Source organism: Cupressus sempervirens, chromosome 1 (genome assembly GCF_028749045.1).
Source record: "Cupressus sempervirens isolate cs-2001-9-10 chromosome 1, ASM2874904v1, whole genome shotgun sequence".
NCBI classification, from domain to species: Eukaryota; Viridiplantae; Streptophyta; class Pinopsida; order Cupressales; family Cupressaceae; genus Cupressus; species Cupressus sempervirens.
The window spans coordinates 101,599,224-101,615,988 of record NC_143118.1 but is presented as its reverse complement, the minus strand read 5'-3'; the positions used below and the strand labels follow the sequence as shown (position 1 = coordinate 101,615,988).

The 16,765-nt window shown below is 36.4% G+C and overlaps 1 pseudogene; it reads right to left on the bottom strand.

The window, feature by feature from the left end:
• Positions 1-224: 224 nt before the first annotated feature.
• Positions 225-1,554, bottom strand: LOC149576422 (metal tolerance protein A1 pseudogene; annotated as a pseudogene).
• Positions 1,555-16,765: the final 15,211 nt, after the last annotated feature.

Below are 16,765 nucleotides of genomic sequence, written 5' to 3'. Positions count from 1 at the left end.
CAAGTTGCAGAATAATATGAATTAAAAACATAGACATCCAATGAAATGATTATACAAATAGCTATTGAAATTTCCCCAGTAGCAATGCATATTTCCCATCTTTTTAATTTCAAATCAAATGCAAGTTCTAACTTGGAGGAAAGCCAAAGTACGCGAATAGGAACCACAATTAAATATGGAACCAATACAGATAAAAAGATCACATTCATACACATAAATGTCTATCAAATCTCTCTCTCAATCTGCATGGTGATATGACTAATTTTGTACTCATTCTCAATATAGGCTTTTACCCTATGAAGAACCATTTCAACATTTGCATCTGCCAAAATCCTCACATGGCATGTGAGTAAGACTTTCCCAACAGTAATGGCCCAAATATGTAGTTCATGCACTATTAAAACACTGGGAATTGAACACAACCCTTCTTCAAGCTCCCTAGAATCTATCTCACGGGGTGTACTCTCCATCAAAACCTCCAATGCACTTCTCAACATCTTTATAGTGGTTCCCAGTACAACTAATGAGAAGAAAAGTGTACATATCAAATCAATAATTTTCAATTGGGGATATATCCAAATGATTGTTCCTCCAATCATGACACCAATGCTTTGAATCAAAATCCCCCAAAACATGAAGGTAGGCAACTTGCACATTTATATAGAACCCTGAATGACCATCTTTCTCTTTCCTTGCCACATCATGATTCAAAGTAACACTATCCCCCTCTGAATGGGCATTATCATCATGAGCTGAATGCTAGGCCCCTTCTGCATCATGAAGCAAAGGTTCGGATAGGTCTATTTTTTCATGGTCATGATGACCATGTTCATGAGCACTACATTAATGGACATATTTCTTATTATTGGTATGTTCATGAGCATGCTTAACTTTAGGATTATGGCCATGCTTAGCCTTCTCAACATGATCATGCCCGTGATTATGATGATCATGCCCTTTATTGTGACTGTGGCCATGACTATGATCATGATCATGGCCATGGACAAGCAAGAAAATCATGATAATATTTAAAACAAGTCCAACTTTAGCAATAGCAAACATAAGGGTACTATGAATTGAAACCTTGTCATGAAGCATCCTGTGAATGGCACTCCATACAAGAAGCCCCATGAGAAGCCAAATGAGTTGAATTGACACAAGCACCCCCAAAATCTCAATTCGATGAAACCCATACAACCGGTGAGGTGTTGCTTTCCATCTCGATACCTATATTGAGAAGAGAGATATTGCAAACCCTACCACATCTGTTAGTAAATGGGCAGCATCAGTCATAACTACCAAGTTGTTTGCTTTGATTCCTCCAAAAAGTTCTACAGTCATGAAGATTACACAGAATATCATAGTTGTTGCAAGATTTCTAAGTGAAGCCTTCCTTGTCTTCTCATCTGTACCACGATTAGTCATATTTGCAAAACCACAACCCATGCCACAATTCATGGTGATCGTATTTGGTCTCATGAATAAAGGTGTTTCAATGATCAAATCATTTCCTCCATTTTGTTCATGCCCAGATTCAGAGCCGATACTTGTCATCTAAAGAACACCATGAGAGGGTTATCCCACAACATAAATTTCAAAGAATTAATAACATTAGATTTATGCAATTTGATATTTGTTTCTTATTTGATGTGTATACTTTTTAGCATTAAGGTTTTGGATCACACTCTGTGATTCTCTTACATTCTGATAATAGATCACAGAGTGTGATAAAAAAATCTTGATGATAAAGAATATACACAATGGAATCAAGAAACAAAATTTGATATTATACATCTCAAAGATCCAACCAAATGAAGATTTTGAGTATTCATTAATATCATTTCACTAACACCTTAGATTCAATGTAGAAGAAAGAAAACTGAAGAATAGGTAAAGAAGAGTCAGCACAGACTTTTGGTCTTTTTCTTTTCTATTTTTATAAGAACAACATATCCAACTGCAACATTTGGAGCTTATATAATGAAACAACTAGGTCATGACAGATTACATGCAATAGAAGCAAATTCAAACCTAACCAAGAAAACCCTCATGAGGAGCACAATAGCTAAAACTATTGTGCATGGATGATTTGACTCCTTTTGTTGTATATGTATAATTCTCAAGTTGCCAGTATAATCTGCCTTTCAACAACAAGTGCATACTAAGGGTAGGTTTTTTAAAAATGGCTGAGAAAATTGTGTTTCATAAGCTGGAGATATTATGGTTTTCAAAAACATCAGAGAAAGGTTGTTTGTTGTTCAAATATTCCATTCTAGTGGGTATGAAAAGAAAATAACACACCAAAAAGAGATTGTTTCTCCACAACAACGACTAACTCTTGAACATCCAAAGAAAATCATGAGAAGTGACCCAAAAACCACTTTGAGAAAAAGGGTCCATTGCAATCAAGTAACCATGCAAAACATAATGCTTTTGAGCATAACCTTCATTTTAAAGTTAAGCATGCCAAACATAAAATTCTGGGGAGTACTTTTCTTGTTTTCTTCTACTCAATTTCATTGCTTTGCATTATTTTTTATTGGAGGATAGATATAGTATCAGAATTCTTTAAAAAGCTCTGGCATTGTATGCATGAATTATCAACCTCTTTGAATTGAATATGGGTATCCATGTTGTTAAATTTTCCCACTTATAGTAACCTATTTTGGTTTGTTTTTGTTGACCAATATAACTTTCATACATTAAATTATTGTATTTTTTGCTTGCATGTTGGAATTTGCCTATCAATATTTGAAGATGTCAGACCTAACAATCCAATGTAGATAAGAACATTTATGAAGGTAATGAAAAAGTTTGTGGAGTTCATTTTAGCTAGTGAGTATGAACATTTTTTTGCCTCGCCCTTTTGCCTTCAATTTTGGAGACCCAAAAACATTTAATTAAATAGTCTATGTTAAATCTAGTTACTTCTTCTCTATTTCAACTACAGAGCATTCCAATTAAGTTTGGTAGATAATGGTTTCCCCAATCAAAGGTACTAGTGGTGTTAATATGTGAGAGGGAAAAATGGGTGGTGAGTTATGTTGGAAACTGTAAAGAACTTGGAATTGGATCTGGCTGGAAAGAATTTGTTCAAAAGCAAAGCATAAAATGAAGAATTTATAATTAAGGACTTAATATGGTCTCTTCACTAAAAACATTTTAACATCTCTCCACAAAACTCAAAAACATGCAAACATTAAAAAGTTTCATGATAAATACTAAGCAACAAACCACAACTTTCTTTCAATAAGAGTTACACAAAATTCAATCACTGGCACTTGAAAATAAAATGAGTAAACACATAGAAAGACTCAAATTTTAGGTATGTTTGTAGTGATATTGAATATACCATCTTTACACTATAACAAATGAAACTCTAATTATGTTCAAATGATCTTTTAAAAATGAAAACCCCTTAAACCTTGCTAAAACTAAATAATTTTTTCAAATAAAATATTATTAAAAAAATCCTTAAATCAATTAAAATTCTAAATTTGAAACAGAATCAGTATAAAGAAGACAATCAAACTATATCAAACATGGTACTAGACATGACCATCCTTAAACACCACACTAATGAAAAAATAAAACAATTCATTACCTTACAGCTCCTCTATACTTGGAAACACCCCTTAAAAATCCATTGCTCCTCCTAAAAATGATCTTGGCAACCATTAACAAATATCCCATGAACCACAAAAAAAATTAATAAGACAAATCAAAATATCAAATCAACAAATCATTATGAAAAGAGTACCTTCTAAGATTAGCAAGGTACTCTTCCTTGCTCAAATTCTATATTTCTTCAATATCTTTATCATATTCAATCACCTATACAATCGAGCCAATGTCAATACCAGATGCTACATCACACCTGATGACAGAAAAAAAAAAATGGGAAACAATTTACACCTGCAAGTCACCAGAAATTTTGTGCAGGTCTCCTGAGGTCCCTAGTACTTAATAGCATCAAGATTGTAAGCCCTGGCTGCTGAATCTTCTTCATCATAAGCTCTTGTTTCATATAAAAACACCCAACAAAATCAAACCTCTTCTTCTCACCAATTAAGTCTCATATACTAAAGATAGAATTGCAACAGATGATGAAACTTACCAAGATAAACTAGAGCAATCGTTGCCAAGATTCATGAAATCAAGATTCCTCTATCATCAGGTTTAGAAAAACATAAAAAACCAATCTTTGGCAAAAAAAATCCAATCTTTGAAAGAAAAATGAAATGAAATCCTTGCAGGAAGAATAAAACCCATTGTAATTGAGTCAAAAAAAAAAATTGAATTAAAAAAGTGGGTGTGTATGTAATTGGGTGTATAACTAACTTGCCTTGTTTTCCCTTTTTGTTTTGGTTGGAGTTCTAGGTGGTCTTGTCCTAGAGATGAGCTTCATAGTGTCCAGTCCATTTGTGCCTTGTCACACCACAGTAGATTGAGCTTCTGCTCTTGGTGGATGTAGTGACTGCAGTAATACACGAGGATGGAATTCCTTTTACCATATTCATTTTCTTCTTTTCACTAGAAACAACTTCATTACATTTTCCCTTTCCCACAATCTTTTCATCAAAATAATCTAGCACAATTTCCATTCTTTCATCAAATCAAACAGATACAATATACTATCCAATCTTTTTATTGTCCTATCGTGGTGGTCATTATGTGTTAACCCTTGCTCATGACGATGGTATCAAACAGCTCCGCGGCCTCCCTCCTCTATATGTCGACGGCCTCTACAAGTAGCACAGTGGTCGAGTAGCTAGCTGTTCTCCCTTTGAGCAGCTCTATGTCCCCTAACCAGCCTCCTCTTGCTATAGCAACCCCTATCCCAGCATAGGGTTAAAAAGTACCACATGGTTGAAAGCTATAAAAATCCTAACACCACGACGACAACAGTAACAATCCCAGCATCTCGATGGCTTATGGTGGCTGAAACAATAGGCAAGAAGGCAGGCCACACAAATCCAGTCAAAGTAGCTCTATGTCGAACCTTAGGCATTCAAATCTCGGGGTTGAACCATTTACTAGGCCGAACAGGACACTTCCCAGCAAAGGGCCCCCAGAGAAGTAGCCTATCGGCTAATTAATGATTAAAGAATAAAGTTAATGTTTTTTTAAAAAATGATTTAAATATTTTAAAATTTAGTTTAAAATAAACTTATGAGTTAATTATAAATCTTATACGTTTAATCTTGATTATTTTAATTCAAATTATTACATTAGATTAATTTATGTTGCATGTGAATGATTTAAGGTAATACAACTTGAAGATATATTTATCCTTTGCCTTCGCAATATGTAAAATTATTTAGTTGGTGCTTAGAGATAATGCAAGTGAATGAGTAGGTAAATACATTCTCCTTGATCAAACTCCTCAATGCAATAAACTAATGGAGGTAACAATTATTAAAGGCAATAGTTGAAAACATGCAAGTGGTCTTATGGTGATGGTGTAAATTTGACTTTTGTATTAACCTTTAGAGTTGGAGTGTGCTCTAATTATTGTTTGTAAGATACTAAGTAAACAATAAATGTGCTTAAAGGCATTGACACAACAATACATTATAGATAGTGAAGGAAGCTATTTGCTACTTCTCCTCTCTCCTCATAGCTGATCCCTCCCTCTTTGCATCTGATCAAGAGGATATATTGGTAGCCATCCTCCCCTGCTGCAAGATCATCAAAATTCCTTGTTGAAAGCTATCCCCACCATGGAGGAAATTCACCAGGCCCTCTTTTCCCTCCCGGGGGATAAAGCTCTGGGCCCAGATGGTTTTCCTACCTTCTTCTTTCAGACTTATTGGAATTTGGTTAAGAAGGATGTGGTAAAGGCGGTTGAAGAATTCATTGGGGCTAGGAATCTACTCAAAGAACTTAATGGTACTTTTCTAGTCCTCATCCCAAAGATTCTGGGAGCTGACTCTTTGGAAAAATTCAGGTCCATTAGCCTTTGCAACTCATTCTACAAGATCATTTCCAAGGTTTTCACTTCCAAATTCCTCAGCATTCTTCCCGTGATCATCTCACCCTGGCAAACTGGCATTGTCCCAGGCAGGTAGATCCTTGATTCCATCGTATCGGTTCACAAAGTCATCCACTCTCTTGAGGCGGGCAATAAGGAAGGTTTCCTTCTCAAACTGGACTTGTCTAAAGCTTACAATAGGGTTGACTGGAAGTTCCTCTTTGCTGTCCTTTGGGCCTTTGGTCTCGATGCTAAGGTATGAAAGCTCATCTCTCAGCTCATGTCCTCTCCCTCTTTGTCTATTCTGGTTAATGGTCTCCCCACTCCTTTCTTCTCCCCCTCAAGGGGTTTAAGGTAGGGCGACCCCATATCTCCTATCCTTTTTGTCATCTTGGCAGAATACCTGGGTAGAATCATCTAGATGAAGATTCGAGATAGGAGTTTGAAAGGTCTAAGGTCTTCTTCGGGACCCTCTACTTTCACCTACCAAAAAGTTGTGGATGATACTATCTTGGGGGGTGAAGCCTCTGTCTGGGAAGCCAAGACTTTCAAAAGCATTCTGAACTCCTACACCAGGGGCTCAAGACAGGCTATCAATTTGGATAAGAGTTTGGTTTTCTTCCTCAATACCCCTTTGGAGAGGCAGAGGAAAATTGCTTGCATCTTGGGATGTGGCATCGGGTCCCTGCCAATGACTTATCTTGGGCTACCTCTTGGAACAAACCTTCAGATTCCTTTTGGATAAGCATTATAGACAATTTCAATAGGAAACTTGCAGGTTGGAAAGGGGCCACCATCAGTCAAGCTGGAAAATGCTCTCTGGTTAACTCTATTCTCCAGAACCTCCCTACCTATGCCCTCAGTTTTTTTAGGATTTCGGTTAAGTTTGTGAAAAGAATGGAGAGGATTTAGTGGGATTTTCTCTGGACAAGGACTGATGACCACAAGAGATACCACCTGGTTGCATGGGACCTAGTCTGCCAGCCCAAAAGCCAAGGTGGTCTTGGTATTAGAAAAATTTCTCACCTCAATCAATCCCTTTTAGCTAAACATCCTTGGCGCATCTTCCAAAGCACAGGTGCTTGGAGGGATATTCTAGCTGAGAAATATCTAGGTAGACTGTCTCTTATCTCCATATTTTAAGGGGCTGAGCTACCGACGAGATCCCATATTTGGAATGGGATCTTGAAGGCCCTCCCCCTTGCTAAATCCAAAGCTAAATGGAAAGTTGGAATGGGAGACAAAATCTTTTTTTGGTAGGATAGTTGGCTGTGTTAGGAACCCCTCATTAATCACCCCATATTTGGTAGGTGGGCTAATCAGTGTATTGGTAGATACGGTTTGATGGTAAGGAACTATATAAATGGCAATGAATGGCACAATTTGGTTGAACTTTTGTAGGACCTCAAGCCTTTAATGTCCTCTTTGAATGCCATCTTCATCAACTAGACTGGAAACTCTTTTGTTTGGGGAGATTCTTCAAGGGGCCTTTACTCTGTGGCCACCGACTATCTATCCCTTGTGAGTAAAGAGGAGAAACCTATCTAGGCCAAAGCCTGGATCCTTCAGCTTACACCTAAGATAAACATTTTCTTCTGGCTCCACCTTCAAGATAAAATACTCACCAAGGATAATTTAGCCAAGAGAGGCCAAATCTTACCTAATAGATGCTACCTCTGTAAGCAAGATCTAGAAATGGTTAATCATCTGTTCATCCACTGCCCCTTCTCCTCTAGGGTGTGGAGCCATCTGACTACTAACCTGGACTTCAACTAGTGCCCTCCAGATTGCATCCAAGATTTCTTTAGTTAGTGGAGAAGCCACCACCAAAGTTTGAATTCTTAGTTATTGAGCTCCTAGATCCTCCCACACTTCTACTAGGGAATTTGGAAGGAGCACAACAATAGGATATTCAGAGACAGAGAAGCCCTTGAGATTATTATAGCTAAAAAAATTGAAAACCTTATGATAGAGAACTATGCCATAACCAGAGAAGGAGACATAAAGGTTGGAGGGAATAGTAAAGCCAGGAAAGAAGACATGATCAAAAGAAGAAAGGAGGTTATTTGGTCTTTTCCCCCTGAGAACTGGCATAAAGCTAATTTTGATGGGGTGGCCAAGGGGAATCCAGGTCCAGTTGGATGTGGAGGTATCATAAGAAATAGTTTGGGAGGTGGCATTGCTGCTATCTCTTACCCTATTGGCCACCAAACCAATCATCTAGTTGAAGCCAGTGCTACTAGGTTCACTATTAAGTTGGCCCCGGCCTCAAGGATTGAGCAGCTATGGCTTGAAGGTGACTCCTTAAATATAATAAATTGCATTTTAGGAGTCACAAAACCCTCCTGAACCATCAAAAGAATTATTGAGGACCTAAAATCGGACTTAAGGAAATTTAAAAACTACCACGTCAGCCACGTTTATCGTGAAGCAAACACGGTTGCTAACTGGTTCACCAATGAAGTGGTTGCTAGCAGCTCAGTGATGGCATGGGGAAGCAACAATGACTTTCCAACAGCGGCGACTGAGCTAATCCAAAAGGAGAAAATCCACGGCACCAACATAACGTCCTTTTAATGATGATAGGATTTACAAAATTGTACTTCAAAAAGGAAATTATTTGGAATTATGTAGAACCCCCTCTGCTCCATAATCATGTGTGTAGAAGACACGAGTTGAAGGAAGCCAGAAATAAACCCATAAACACATACAAAATTATTTTCGCTCTCAACACCTTTTGCTACTCTAAACTTGGCAATACTGCTAGTGGTTTAGGGTTAGTTGAGCTGAAAATTGCAATGGTGGGTGAAAGGATCAGAAGACGAAGAGATGGAAAGAGAAGAGGAAGGTCTGGAGAAAGCTCCAAAAGGGAGGTATAACCAAATCCATAGAGAAGCTTCATGGATTTGATGCAGAGGTTACTAAAGCTATGGTTGATTCTTAGCAAAATGGAAAGGTCAAAATTGATGGTGTTTCCCACCAAATCACTGAGGGTCTTATTGTGGAGGTGACTGGATTTTCTCAGGATGGCTTGAACTTCTACAGGGACAAGAAGATGTCCACCAACATTGTCGATGACTTTGTCAAGGATGATAAGGAGAAAAGCAAATTGGTCAAGATTGACACCTACTATGAAATTGATTCGATCAAAAAGTTCTGGAGGTATGTTCTTAGGATTATCATTGAATATGTCACTCTTGACCCAAGTTTGATAAAATTAGGACTCATCATTTTTTTCTGTTAAATCATTTTCACCTCCATGGCCAAGAATATAGAGGGGTTCAAGAAATGCCCTATCAAAAATCCTGCCCTCCATGAGGGTCTCCTGCTTCTAATTTATGAGTTCTTGAAAATCCAAACTAGAGGTAAAACCATTGGTGATTTTGGTAGTGCCTCAGAGTACACTACCAGTTCTGATTCTGGGGATGAGCTTGTAGTGAAATCAGAGAAAATTGACACCTCGAGCAAAGCTATCCCTGTTACCTGTGATCCCCACATCCCTAGCAGGAAGAGCCCTAGATGTCTTCCCCCTATCTCCCCCTCTCCTCATCCTAAGGAGGTGAAAGAGGCCAGTAATGATGATGTGGAGTTTGATATGGAGTCTGAGGAGGAGGACTTGAAGACAGGGAAGGAAAGTGAGATGGAAGTAGATAAGTGGAGAGAAAATGACAAGGAGTTGGTGACCCCAATGGACCCCAAGGTTAACCCCAAGAAAAGAAAAGTGAACTAGGCCCTGCCCCAGGATCATCCTAGTGACCTGTTGATGTGCCCCCTAGCCCCACTTAGCCTAATTCACCTCAAGAGGTTCCCATTTCACCCCCAGAGGAGATGATTGAAATCATGGTTGAAAAAGGAGGGGAGGTAATCAAAAAAAACAAGAGGAGAGCCTAGAGGAACTTCTATGGGGACAAGGTCAGTTTGGGTATTGTTAGAGAACTTGCTAAAATCTAGGTGCTGGAGGACCTTGACAAAAGTACCCACTATGACGAGCTCATTGACCCGACTCTTTTGGTTATCTCTAATAATGTGCAAGAAATTGGCTTCAACTTCCTAAACAATGCAAAGAACAGCCTGATTGACAACTTTCATTCCACCAAGTGGCTTTTTCAAGAAATTGAGGCTCTAAAGGACAGAAGCAACTAGCCCAACAACCAAGATTCTGACAAGGACTAGGAATTTGGAGGAAGCAAGGACCAAGTGGGTAGCCAGGAGAAAGATAGAGGCCAGGTCTCCAGAGACCATCAGGATGATAGACTCACCCAGCTTGAGCAGAAGGTCCAAAGGCTAGATTTTGTCCACCAAATAATCACCAAACAGATAGTGGACACCCTTCACACCTTGAATGAGAATATTTTCAATTTGGGGGACTATCTAACTACAACTAGCCTTGAAAGGGATGCGAAGTAGAACACAGAGCAAGGATTCAACCGGGATGAATTTCAGAAAGAGGCCAGGGACCAGGTGAATTAGGGGAACTAGATGAACAATCCTACCAAGATTTAGGAGGGTGTGGCTAGTCAGAAGGACAATGATGCTGTAGAAACCCTATAGGCCATGGACACGAATGGCCACTAGCCTATTCGCCTAGCTTTTCTTTTCTGTCTCTAGCCTTTATACTTTGGCTTCGGGCCTTCTTTTGTCTCTGGCCTTTTGTGGCCATTTTTTGTTTGTTTAGTCTATTTCATCTCGCTCTTTTTGCTGTAAAACTTTGGGTTTCAGGATCCCTGTAAAACCTATTTTACTTAATAAAAAATAATACATTATAGAAATATTTATTTAACTAATAGTCAATTAGTTTTGAAAATGGCTTTGCTCTCGAATTCATGAAAAAAAGGAAGCCATTGGTAGAAGGGCAAACAATATTTCAAATATATACTTCTTTGATCAAGGTAAATGCTCTACAAATGAAATAAATCTTCATTTTAAAGAAACCCTCCTCCCTTCACTCATTAGATAAATATAGTCCCATTCAAAAGAGACACTAGGAACCCTATCTTTGTTGGGGAAAAAATACGAAGGAGTAGGTAGAAACCCCTAATACCATATGCTAAATGTGGAAGATGGAAAGTAGATCACTCATGATAATAATGATTGGCATGTTGTAGGGAGTCAAAGGACTAAGATGTCTAAGAATGCTTGAGCTATAGAAAAGGCTTATGAAAATGGTTGGATCAGCAATAAAAAAGGTCTCAACAATCAAATATGTGGATTGGGCTAATTAAATTGCATTAGGTAGAGTGAAGAATCCATTCACATTTTCATAATTGAGCTATTTGTGATTGGGCTCTTTGTCTTTCTGTCCAAAAGATATCATTCTATGGAAAAAATTACTATTAACTCTTGATGAAGCGATATATCACCCTTGGAGACTGACACCTTCCAGAATATCTCTTATGAACATATTGTTGCCCAAGTTTCAGTCTATATCTTTACTCTAGGGTTTTGAGTTAAGTCAAATGTCAATGTCTTGAGTTTGGGTCTAGATTGCCTATATGATGGCTTTTCTTCTCATCATTCCTTTGAGTTAACCTAATGCGGGAAGACATATGTGCAATGCATCAGTCCAAAGCTAGGTGATTAGGGTTTGGAGGGTTTTCTATTGCTATCTTATGATTATGCTAATTCATATTTCTTTATTCCTGATCATGTTGAACACAAAGATTCATGTTGAGAAGTAGTTCTTCATGAAAGTATTCCTAAAATCTCTAAGAAACCCTAACTTTATGATCAAGTGTTCCATTGAAGTCATAATTCAAGTAGGATGAAGGACCAAGGTCTCAAGACAACATGCAGATCATGAAAAAGAGCTACAAACAAGATTAGTTGGATTCAATATAGAGAGAATGCTCAAAAATGTAGAAATCACCAAGAATACAGTCAAAGGTGGCAAAGACTTGAGTTGAAATAAGATCAGTGGTTAATATTTAATCCACACAGAGTTGAAAAGTCAAATTGAACAAAAGAATGCATGCTATTGGCTAGTTGAAATTTCCAAAAGCTTACCTATAAGATTAAGTCTCATTCAAATATTAAACAAAAGTTGAATGTCTTCAGTCATTAGATCAAAGATGATCCATGATCATCATTGTGTTGCTATGTAAAGTTGCTCAATCGTTATTTGTAATCACATAATGACAGATCAACACGTGTCCTATGGGCCATCACATTTCACGAAGCATAGTCAGTTTCTAGTCATGAGGTGCCATGAAGCAAGGAAGGTCAATGTTATATTCTCTAGGCAAAAAAAAAGTGCCAACTATTTGCCACAGTGTGCAAGGCTAGAAAATAGACCCACGGTGTAGAATAGAATAAAGGGTTAAGACCTTTTTTTTCACCATCAGATCAAAGAAGATCTACAGAGGTCACTATGTCATTATAAAAAGATGCTTGTTCGATAATCTATGCAACAAAGCAACATGAAAGCATGTGTCCTCGGTGGACCCATGGAAGATAAAGAAAAGAAATTTGATGTTAGACTCTGCAAGTAATAAAATTATGCCATCTATCCACCATGATGTGCCTAGTTGGAAAGAGGGACCTACATCACAAAAAAAAGAGACTTAATATCTTTATTACCACCATCAAATTAAAGGAAGATCAATGCTCATCACTATTACCATAAAAATTTATAAGGAAAATAATCGTAGCGACATCACAATGGAGAGACACATGTACTTAGAGGGACCTATGGAGAAATTTATAAAGGGAGATCATAACATTTTAATTGTGATCATTAATTCAAGATCAACGGTTAGAATTTGAAAATGCAGTAACCATTAGAATACAAAATACAAGGGTTTGGCGCCAAATAGAGAATATGAAAGAATGAAGATGTTTACAAGATTTCATAGAATTACATGAAGGAAAATAGTCATCAAGTGTTTTTCAGGAATACCATGGACTCAGGATCATTAGTAGAAGAGGTATCATGATGTAGATTGGATAATTTCATATTTTATTCTCATTTTCTTTTCTATTTTATGACTGTTTCTCTACCAGAATTAAGAAAGCATAACAACAAACTATAAATATAACCTCATTTGACAATAAAAAGGTCTACAAACTTGATGGTGAATTGGCCTATAATTCCATTTACCCTATTTTCTTGTCATGTTTTGTTGCCCATTCTTAGATTAGTTCTGCATGAAGAGTTGAAGGACAATTATATGTGATCCTGTGATAATTAGGTGGATTCAATTTCATTTTGATATTTGTAGTAGGAGTAATTCCATTTACTTTATTCATATGTGATTTTTCTTCCTCTCTCATTCATGTTGGAATTCTTTAGAATAACTAAGAGGGGGGATGAATCAGTTATCCAAGGTCCAGATGTACAATTAAAACTTTTCACAATTAAGTGAACCCATATCCATAAAACATTTTATCATGCATGCATCCATTAGATTATGAAATCACTTAAACTTGTAGCTTACTGTCAAATCAAATTTGCAAAAATGTAAACATGAAACATAATAGATTCAATAAAACATTTTACACAATGATTTAATGTGGAAACCCAATTTGGGAAAAACCACTTGTAACATGCTACTCATTCTTAGCCTTTTGAAGTGATGCCATGTGAAAGGCCAACCCTATTAAAGGTTACAATGCACACTATTAAATGTGACTTGGTTGAAGGATTTCAATCACCCAATTAGGAGTGAGCCTTGTTAGAGGACTTTAGATCATTCACTTGGAATTTCACTTGGCTAAAGGATTGAAAAATGACTATTAGGTCAACCTTAAGCCACATGATTTACCCTAGGCTAGTACAATGATTAGAAAGTAACAGTAAGGCTTCATTTGATAACAACTTATAACACACTTGCAGATTATAGATCTTTGTTTTAGTCCTCCATTTTTCTTGGCTTTAACACACTTTAGCTCTAATAGCTTGTTCACCCTTCAAGCATCCATACCTTTAAGCCTTCTTGCTTTGCTTGCCAACACAATCTCTTCTCATAGGTCACCAAATGAAGAAACACCCTAGACTCCTTGTCTTCCTTAGGTTCTTGTACATGACAACCTTCGCTTCTAACCAACCATCTCTATAAATAGAAAATTACAATTTTTTTTGTTCATCCTCCATCATCCATTTTACAGTTAGGTTAGATTAGGCAAGATTCAATGAATATAACCACTATTTCATTCTATCCCTTTCAAGAAACCTCTCCTTCAATCTTCTTTGAATTTGCCTCAAAATGGTTGACCATGAATTTTGTGCCACCAAATTATCAACCTTATCTTCCACATGGTTCACACAATTCAAGAAATCAAACTTGTTGGCTAAGATTCATCAAATTCTCAATTTTTCTCATAATATTATCACTTGGCATTAATTGGCCTCTAATGCTCGACATCCTCTATCAAATCACTTGGCATGAACTAAAGTTTACTAGTGCTCAAAATCAACTAAACTTTACTTGGCTCCAACTAATTTTCTACTTGGCTTGCACTAACTTTGCTTAGCACCTATTGTGCAGATTGTCAAGCTTGGTAGACAAACTTCATTTAACTTGTTCTTTTGAACTTAATTAATGTAACCATCCTTTGCAACCTTAAGTAGATTATCAATGCAATATAATATCAATTTCTTAACTGATCCTTGTACTCCTTTTCATATCATAACTCAACCTTTTCTTTGGTGATATTGTTACCTCATTTGATCAAATCCTCTTCATCAATCAAATAAATGATAGTACTCAAATCATATAAGAAATTTTCTTACCAGCAAATAGCAAGTTTAACATTAGTGACAAAGAAATGATTGAAACACATTTACCATACTTGTATCAATATGTTCTAAACAATATCCCTCTTTGGCATTGATGGAAAACCAAATAGACAAAACTTAATCAGTACAACCAATAAAATACCAAAAAGAAAATAATTCCTTGTATTGAAATCTCTCCCTCTATCAACAACTTTCATCTTCTGAATTAGGTTACAAAATAATATTCTAATCAACAAACAATTAATCAACTCATCCTTATGACTCCCTCTTCATCACTTCTTATATCTCCCTTGATATTATCTCCCTCTTACTAAGTAAATGAAATCAATAGGTACACTTGTACATTTCTCCCTCTAAGTAGATATTCCATAGTTTTGTATCTTCTATATGAATTTCTCTCTTTATGTCTATCTCCCTAAACGTAGATTTCTCCTCCTCCTTTTTCAATGTCTTTATCTCCCTCTTTGACAAAAATTTCAAAGACTTATTATCTTTAATATGTAGATATGAACATTCTCGATTCCTCCCTCAGTCACCTAGCTTGTGATTGATTTGTAGTTCTAGCTCTTTGATTACATTAGGCAGCTCCTAAAGTGAGATCTACTGCATCAATGTGTAACATATGTCAATCAACTTGTTTGATGCAAGACACTCTTCATGCTTCTTAGATAGCCTTTGATAGGGGTATCACCCCTAGTTTACCTCGTAGATACTCATGAGCATCCTTAGGAAATACTTTTGTGAAGATATCAACTATTTGCTCTTTTGTGTTAACATATTCCAGCTTCACCTCTTTATCTTGACCTAATTCTCTCAAGTAGTGATACTTGATTGCAATGTGCTTGGTATTTGTATGCATCACATGATTCTTTGATATATTTATAACACTTGTATTATCACAATAAAGTATCATAGGTTCAGTGATTTCCTCCTTCATACCTTTGAGTAGCTATTTGATCCATACAATATTTGTACAATTTCTTGTAGCAGCAACATATTCAGCTTTAGTAGTAGATTGAGAAGTGTAGTTTTGTTTCTTGCTAGTCCGTATAATCATCCTTTCACTTAAGAAAAATTATCCTTTTCTAGTGCTCTATTTGTCATTAATATTTCTAGCCCAATCAACATCAATTTAGACTCCCAATTCAAATTTATCATTCTTCTTGTAGTATAGACCATAGTCTTTTTTTCCCTTCAGATATCTCATTATTCTCTTAACAACCATAAAATGACTCTCTCTAGGATTAGTACAAAATTTTGTAGCTATCCCTATAGACAATACAATATTAGATCTATAGTGTACTACATATTGTAATTTTCTAATCATAGACCTGTATAATGTTTGATTCACCTCAGTTGAATCATCATTCTTTGAAAATTTATGTCCTATCACTGTATGTGTGATTATTGGCTTAGAATTCTCCAATCCAAAAAATTTCAATATCTCCTTTACATACTTTGACTGAGTGATGTATATACCACCTTTCATCTATCATACTTGCAAACCCACAAAGAACTTAATCTCTCCAAACATAGAAATCTACAATTCCTTCTTCATTTCATTTGCAAAAGTCATACATAAAGTATCTTGACCTCCAAATATGATATCATCAACAAAAATTTCAGATAGTAAAATAAATTTTCCTTTCTCTATCTTCAAGTATAGATTGTTGTTATCATCAGTCCTCTCAAATCCAACCTTCAAAAGATAATTATGAAGCATTTCATAACATGCTCTTGGTGTTTTCTTCAAACCATATAAAGCTTTGTGTAATCTACATACCATTTTTTTTTTGTCAGCATCAAAAAAATCTTCTGGTTGTTCTATATAAACTTCTTTCTCTAATATACCATTCAAAAATGTAGATTTGACATCTATTTTCTAAACTTTGAAACCTTTGTATATAGAGTAAGCAAGTAGAGTTCTTACTCCTTCTAGTCTTGTAATAGGAGAAAATGTTTCTCCATAGTCAATCTCTTATTCTTGTGCATATCCTTTACAAACTAATATTTCCTTGTTCCTTGTCACCATTTTCATCTAACTTGTTTTTATATAC